The sequence below is a fragment of the Crocuta crocuta genome, unplaced genomic scaffold (genome assembly GCF_008692635.1).
Source record: "Crocuta crocuta isolate KB4526 unplaced genomic scaffold, BGI_CrCroc_1.0 scaffold268, whole genome shotgun sequence".
Classification (NCBI taxonomy): Eukaryota; Metazoa; Chordata; class Mammalia; order Carnivora; family Hyaenidae; genus Crocuta; species Crocuta crocuta.
Genome location: NW_027532177.1, coordinates 148,802 through 157,554, shown reverse-complemented (window position 1 = coordinate 157,554; position 8,753 = coordinate 148,802).

Sequence of the window (8,753 nt, the reverse complement as noted above, 5' to 3'; positions counted from 1 at the left end):
TATCAGCTCAGGTAATGATAGGGTTCGTGGGTGTGAGTCCCACTTTGTGAATCTCTGTCAGTGCAGAGATTCTCTGCTTGGGATTCTCTCTCTCTTCCCCTCACTCTGCACCATCCCCCACTCACCCTGTCTCAAAATAAATTCATTAAAAAAAAAAAAAGATAGCCTTAATTTTTGTCAGTGTTCCTAGGGAAGGGAGTAGTTTCATAGTCTTTCTTCGGTTTTTCCCACAATAACAGCCTTAAACCAATCTGGGGATTCTGCCAATGACCAAGTAAGTCTACTTAATTCTACATTCGGACAGAATGGAAATTGCCTTTTAAGCCACTGTAAATGATACCTGGGCCAGGACCTTGTTTATTAACTATCTCCCGCTTGCCTTATTGCTAACGGGACATAGGATGATTCCACAGGCCACTGTTTACCAACCTCTACTCAGAACTTATTCCAACAGTCCTCAGAGTGCTTGGATATTCCTCTTTCCACAGTATACACACTTAATCACACACCTTATTAGGGCTCCTAAAACTATCTCATAAGGACTAAAAACTAGAAAAGTGATTATGACATTTTACTAGAGCAAATCTTCTCAATTCCCTGATTATACATGCTAATTAACTTTGATTGTATTAATTGAGGAGTGTTTTCAAGGTCTGTCTAGCTTTTGATTTCCCCTAGGGTCACTGTTTTTATAAACCAACTCCATAACTCTCTCTAGGTTTCCTCATTCTAATGGCATTCTGATGTTGGCACTTACTCAAAATCTAATCCATGTGGCTTCTAAGAGTTAGGTGCATCCACTGGCCTCTATTCTTTCAGAGTCTCATCTTATCCATACCTGTGGACATTCCATTTTTGCTTTAAGTTATTTTAATGCTTTTATTTTTGAGAGAGAGAAAGGGAGACAGAGACAGACAGACAGAGAGAGACTTAGAGGGAGAGAGAAGGAGGGTGGGAGGGAAGGAGAGAGGAACAGAGAGAGAGAGAGGGAGATACAGAATCCAAAGCAGGTTCCAGGCTCTGAGCTGCCAGCACAGAGCCCAACGAAGCGCTTGAACCACGAGATATTACCTGAACTAAAGTTGGTGGTTTAACCAATTGAGCCACCCAAGAACCCCTAAGTTTCTTTCTGTTTTTTTTATTGCTTATTTATCTTTGAGAGAGAGAGAGAGTGCACATGCATAAGCGATGGCGAGACAGAGAGAGAGGGGGACAGAGGATCTGAAGTAGGCTCCCACTGACATCAGGCAGCCTGATCAGGGGCTTGCACTCACAAACCTCAAGTTCATGACCTGAGCCAAAGTCAGACACTTAACTGATTGAGCCACCCAGGTGCCCCTCCAATGAGGGTTCTAAACAGTCATTAAATCTCAGTATTTTTTTCTCATCTAGATTACTGCTTTATCTTCTTAAATGGCCTTTTATTATCCAAACCACTCTAATCCCTTCCATTTTATTTGATACCTAATATCTAGAATGGTTTTTTGAAAACCCAAATCAATGTTGTTTCTGTTTAAAAGTTTCAAAGCCTTTTTAATTTTCTTAAGATAACAAAGGAACACGCCTCAAAAGCCTGTGTAGTTTGGTCATATCCTACTCTTCCAGACTCATTTCTTACCACATACACCACTTTCCTTTCTGAATTTCAGCAAAATTAGCTTTTCTTTTCCTTCTCAGTTCTTCCAGTCTCCAGACTTTTGACAATGCTGTCTCAATTGCATATAAAATTCTCCATCCTTTACCTGTTTTCATAGTCAAATTCTACTCATTGTCAGGTATCAGTTCAAATATTCACAACCCACTAGGATTATTCCTTGGGATCTCAGACTATGACAAATCCGTTGGTTGCACGTTTTCAAAAAATGTTTATTAAATCTGTCCAACTGGGCGGGGTGGGGGGAGAGTAATTACATTGCTAAACCTGTCTACTTTATTACCATGAAGGTAAACATTATATCCATTATCTCCAATACTCTTATTCTGAGTAACTAACACAGTAGATAGGCAATAAAACATCTGTTGATTGAAAGGTATTCCCTTGCTTACTAAATAACTTTCTCTTTCTGTCTCTTCCACCATGCCATCCTGTGTACATGGACCTGTGTGTGAAGGAAGAAGAGGGAGAGAGAAATGAACAGAGAGGTGATGAGAAGGAGATTTTTATGACATTTCAAGATTCCTACTTCTCCTAAAGTTCTGAGTCTGTCATTTAATTGTCTCTTCAATTATTTTATTAGACTTTTTCCATATTTCACTTAATTTAAAATATTGTGAAAAAAGGTTATTAGTATATTTTCCTTACTTTGGAAGTCCCCGAATACTAAATTATGTTTACATACTTGAATATTCCTCTCAGAGTGAACTCTTAGGAAATCGGAGCTTACAAATAATAACCCTCTACCAAACTCACTTTCATTTAGCTCTAGAATATACTTTTCTCAACATTGAAAAGCTGGTCTGCAGTTACTAGAACTATCTTAAAAAATAAACAATCATCCAGTGCTACAAAAAAGCATTATGCTATGAATAGTAGGTCTTTAATCTGTATTAATGAGTTTCTGAAACAATTCCTCCATTGAAGATAATAATCTGGCAAATTATAAGATCACTTGTTATTTACTCTTTTTTTTTTTTTTTCCAGGCATGGGATTTCTCTTTAGTGGTGTCACTCTGTGAATCCCTAAAGTTACATTTTCAATCAAATTTGTTAAAACTAGACACTCCAAGTTTTTGACCCTATTGTTTTGTTGTTCTTTTTTAAAATGTTTTATTTATTTCTGAGAGAGAGAGAGAGAGCGAGGGAGCATGAGCAGGGGAGGGTCAGAGAGAGAGGGAGACACAGAATCTGAAACAGGCTCCAGGCTCTGAGCTAGGGGTCAGCACAGAGCCCGATGCGGGGCTCGAACCCACAAACCATGAGATAATGACCTGAGCCGAAGTTGGACACTTAACCAATTGAACCACCCAGGCACCCCTGATTTGTTATTCTTATAAGTGAACTCTGTTAAGCTAAGTTTCTAGGCAGTTCAAATTATACCCCAATCTGAGGGGTGGGGGCCAACAGAAGAAAAGGAAAGGAAATGATGAGGACCACCTGTGGAAAACAATTTATGGGAATATGATGAGGCCTTCAGTTAGTCTCTATCCAGAACTTTTAACCTTCTGGTACATTCTTACATAAAATACATTTCTCAGGTTAACAGCTCCCAGATCGGTTGCTCTCTTCTTTCCTGTCTATTCTCCTAAGGGAGTTTAAGACAGATAAGAGAGATTCTAATTTAGGAGACAGTTTGGGTGAGGAAGCAAAGATCTAATTAAACTCTCAGTCTCCATTAGAAATTAAACTTATTTACCCCTTTGTCTTTTCTTGTGTAGAAGTCGGAGTTCTTGGGATTTCAAACCAAAGCTCTGGCCATCTTTCCTGAACACTTGTTTTATCAAAATATATTTTCTTTAAAATATGTCTCTGGGTACATAGTTATTTGAATTCAAAAAATTAAAATTGCCTAAGTTACTTCCACCCCCTATTATATTTATTAAAATAAGCATTTCTGCTATTGCATCTATTAATGTGCCTGCCAGTCATATTACTATGATTACTACTGATATTATTTCTTATCACCGTGACTGTCCTTGCTGCTACTACTATGTGCTGCCATCTTCTGATTAGTTTAGAGTGGATGATTATGTTATTCCCATCCCTAAAATAATTCTTTCAGAAACACACTGATTTTATACTTTACTGATGACAATGTTGAGACTTAAGAGTTGCTAAGTTTGTTGACCAAAGTTATCAAACTAATAAAAGCTACCCTGGGGATGAGAACTCCTATTATTCAGATCCCTAAACCTGTATTATCTTAAATAGTATTCTGTACAGTTTGCATTATTCGGATATTCACATAATATCCTGCTAAACAGACTAGAGTTCATTTAGAAACAAAAACAAGAAAATTACTCCATAGCTATAGTTTTATTTCTCATGAAGATGGACACATGGTTTCTTTTTAACTCTGTGATTTCAACTGCTCTAGTCCAAGATGGATATTACAAAATTTCAGGTAAGAAAAGGGACCTTTATTTCATTTCTCTGATACATTCTTCGGGAGGCAACTCTATATGTGCCTGACCTTTTCAAGGTTCTGCAGTTTGATTGGATGGCTGCCTCTGTTATCATCCTTTACAACCTCTGCTTCATGTGAGAAATCAGGGTGGATTGAGGAGCCAATCAAATACAGAATATTGAAAAGGTTACAGCAGTGCTGTGGACTACAAGCCATCCTGGACTGCGCTGGTTATTAACATTCTGGTGCCTCATTCCAATGACAAAGATTGTAATAAGAACAGATGAGGCCAAGGTGTGGATTTTATTCTTTTGACAATGATGGGATGGGAATGGTTGAGTCTGAAGGGCTGCCTCATCTATTCTTCTGTTACTGCACTGCCTATTTATAATCCTGCAGATTGACTTTAGCATCATGAATTGGGGTTATGTTCATATAAATTAGGACCAGGGGGTACATCCTCCTGCACATGGCTTTGGGCCACCCTTTACTACCACAAGTGTCATCTTCTGTGCTTTCTCTCCCTTGTCCTATTTCTACATGGCATTTAAAAATGAAATTGGCTTTTGAAATATTGGCTCCTTTATTTTTCATTAGGACACAGACTCCCTAAAAGGGTCAACCAGAAATGCCATGATGTGGTTGGTAGAAAAGTATCTTAAAGTTTAAATTCATAGTCAACTTTACTGTTGAAAGCATTATATGGTAGTAAATTCAAATAGCAGGACTTGTGCCTGAATAGTTAAAGTATTCCAAACTTTATTACTAGTAAATTTATTTATTTTAAACAAAGCCTATCAGTAGGGCTATTTTATATTTTGTATTTTCTATTATACTTTGTTAAAGGAGTTTTCTCTTTGTTTTTACTTTTTAGAGCTTTCTGTATTTCCAAATGTTTGGAGAATGCCAGGGGATCAGCCTGTCATGAACAACTTGAATTATAATGGCATTGTTAAACAGAGCTGAGAAAACATACATTTTTTCTAGACATAAATGGAACCTGAACATAATATATTAGAGCCATCGACACATTCCAGTATTTAGATGTCTGATTAAAAGAAGAAGAACCAAATATTTCACAAATTCAGGAAAACAGGACTTGGAAATAAACAACAGTGCACAGGCGTGCTGTATTTTTTCCTTCATATAACAAAACAATTTACTACATCCCTAGGAAAGAAAATATGTTTTTCTCATTAAATTCTTGATGCAATAAGTCTTGCATCTGTCATCTATTTGCAGCAGCTTTGTAAAAGAAAAGGGGAAAAAAGGTACTTTCTTCCTCGTAAAGCTTTAATTAAAGGTCAGTTCAGATTTTCACAGGCACTCTTTCTGATGTTTTCTAATCTTGGTGGGTATGACTGTCTCTCTGCTATGCCATAAAACCTGCTGTTTAGGGCTTAGATCTGCTCTGCTGTCATCTCCTCCACATAGCTGGGAACCTCCTTTGAAATCCACGGCATCCTAGTGCATGCAAGGCACACAAAACAGTGCAAGTCAGAGCAACAGCTGAGCCATCTGCCTGTTAGAGCTGCTTTCTTAAAACAAGAAGGAAAAATAACTGACCCTTAAATAGAAATATTTCACCTTCAGAAGTCCTAATAAGAAAAAAAAGTTTTAGGTTTGTCTGTACTTATACCAATAATCCCAGTTGGTTCACTGAAATCTTTACAATAAACCCAGTCATGGAGTTGAGTCAATGGTCCCACTTTTACTTGGGTCATTTTCCTCCCGAAAATAGAACCCACTTTATGCTAGCACTTTTTATTTCACTCTATCTTATAGAAGTTTACCCACAATGATTTAGTAAGGACCTCGTGAAGTGTGTACATGCATAGCCCCTCCATTGGGTAGCCTGATGCAGCTGCTTAAGCTACCACACCAGCTCTGCAGCACAAAGCGGTAATCTCATAAAAATGACATTCCAGGCTATGCACAGAATGTCCGTAAGTTCTGAATCACTTGCCCTGGTCCAGTGTGAATAATTCAGTTTTGCTACTTCTGTTTTTACCCCCTCCCAAAAAATGTGAAACTCTGCTTTCTAGACTTGACCTGTTGTTTTTCCTTTTATCTGTGATTTGGAAAATCCACCATAATTATATTCACTCTGTTTGATTGGTTTTTAAGTAGCTAAAAACAACTTAAACATAATGAAGAACAAAAAGGAGAATGAGGTTATCCTTTTCTTTGGTGAACTCCGAAAAGGTCACCACAAGTTTTTCTCCCTGTTGCCATCTCTCACTAGTATTTCTCTGTTTTCATTTTATTCTACAGTAAGAGCTTTCCATATGGTATATATATTATATATATATTGGTTCAGTAGGTTGAGTGTCAGACTTTGGCTCAGGTCATGATTTTGTGGTTCATGGGTTCAAACCCCACATTGAGCTCTCTGCTGTCAGCATAGAGCCTGCTTCAGAGCTTCTGTACTCCTCTCTCTCTGCCACTCCCCATCTCTCTCTCTCTCTCTCAAAAATAACAAATACACATTAAAAAAATAAAAAATAGAATCATATCTTACAAACTTAGTAAATGCAGGAGAAAGATGTCTTTCAAAAATAGTTCTGACAAAAGTAACAGGAAGTAATCATCCTCACTTAGACTGGGTCACAGAGCCACTGCAGAACTTATCAATGGGATCATTATGGTGGACACCTCTAACTTCTCAGTCTATGTTACAGATCATATCCAGAGATGGCCCAGCCGTCAATATCCCAGATACAATATCCCAGGGACTAATCTGGGGGAAGGATGGTGTGACAGGTTGCATATATCCCTTTCCCTCTACAGAGATGTCCATGTTTTAATGTCCAGAATCTATGAATGTTAGTTTTCATTCAAAGAGGACTCTGTGGATGTGATTAAGTTAAGGATCTTGTAATGGAGAGATTATCCTAGCTCATCTGGATGGGCCCAATGTAATCAAAAGATGCATACAAAAAGGAAGTAAGAGGGTCAAACTCGTAGAAGGAAATATCATAATAGAATTAGTCAAAATTATACCATGATTTAAGGGATCTGTGAGCCAAGGAAAGTAAGAAGTCTTTGGAAGCAAGAAAATGCAAGGAATGCATCTTCCCCCAGAGTGTTCAGAAGGAAACTAGCCCAAGCAAAACCTTAATTTTAGTCCATTGGGACTTACTTTGAACTTCCATCCTTCAGAAGTACAAGATAATACTTGTTTTATGCCATTAAGTTTGCTGTAATTGGTTTCAGCAGCAATAAAAAAGCCTAATAAAGATGATTCTTCTAAAAGATGTTGAGCAGAAATAAAAAATGTGTTCATTAAATTTTGGGAGTATCTTTTATGTTTTGACTATCTGACAAAATGATTTTAATTCTAAGTTGCCCATAATAATAGATAAATTTTAAACCCTTTAATAGTTGACACTATATCCAGATCATGTTTGCATCCCTTATAGCAACTTAGCCCATGGTCATGCATATATAAATGCTCATTAAATATATATTGAGTTGAATTTATGTGGCATTAGGTAATCACATCTAGACTGAAAAGGACAGGAACACTCCTTGCCCTCCTCCCGCCCTCCCCCAGCATTATGGTGAACAAGAGTCAAACACAGAGTCACAGAGTTTGAAAGATAAGTCTGAAAATGACAGAAACAGGAGGAAAATGAAGCAAACAAAAGTTAGGTAAAAACAACAACAACAACAACAACAACAAAACTATGCCTTGCAAGCATATCAGGTCATAATTCGAGACAGTTAGTTACCCAGCGTTCTTGGAGGAGATTCTTCACAAGTAAGAATAAGACACTAACATAACGTAGATGGACCATGAAGGGGCACACACAAGTTGGTCATGGAGTACAAGGAATACAGTATGACAGTGGTTCTCGATTTTACTGTGCTTGTTCCAGAGCTCATATTTCACACTGCAGAGAATCATCTGAAGATATTATGCTCGAGGATGGCTATTGGAATCTGCATTTTAGCAAGTATCTCAACAGCTTTTGATCCATGTGGTTACTGGATGATTTTTAAGACACAGTGCAATGAGGCAATGGCGGGCATGAGCGCCAGACCATGCAAGGTGGTATGTCCCAAACACAGAAACTTGTCAAGAGTCTGTGACCCTGATGAGAGCTACAAGCATATGGGGCAACCGAGGATGGAAAAACTAGACCTTGATGCAGGGGCCATTCACTTTCTGACTCAAACCCAAAACTTGAAGTTCTCTTTCCAGCAGAATAGGACTCTACTACAGAATGTGCAAAACTTCTACTGAGTAATCCATGACACTAAAAACTTTGCTGATGCTATAGACAGTGGACTAGGTTCAGGAATATCACTGTAAGATTATTAGAAATCCAGAATCTGAGGCTACACACCCCAGTGACACTAAACTGAATCTGCATTTTAACCAGTTCTCCAAGTAATCCATATGCACATAAAAATTTAGGAAACACTGATTAGCAGACTCATCAGCTACCTTCATTATTAAAGCAGCATAATTAATTACCCAGTCTCCAGACTCCTGTTAGGATGAGTGAATGAGATCTATAATAAAAAAGGGACATGTCTTATTAACTGTTTATTAGGATTATGAATGTTACATATTAAACAGAATGGAATACATTATTTAAGAAAACATAGAAATTTCATAACTCTGCTCCCTATGCCCCAATCATTTTCATAATGGATTGGAATGAATAGGTTGAAGGTTCA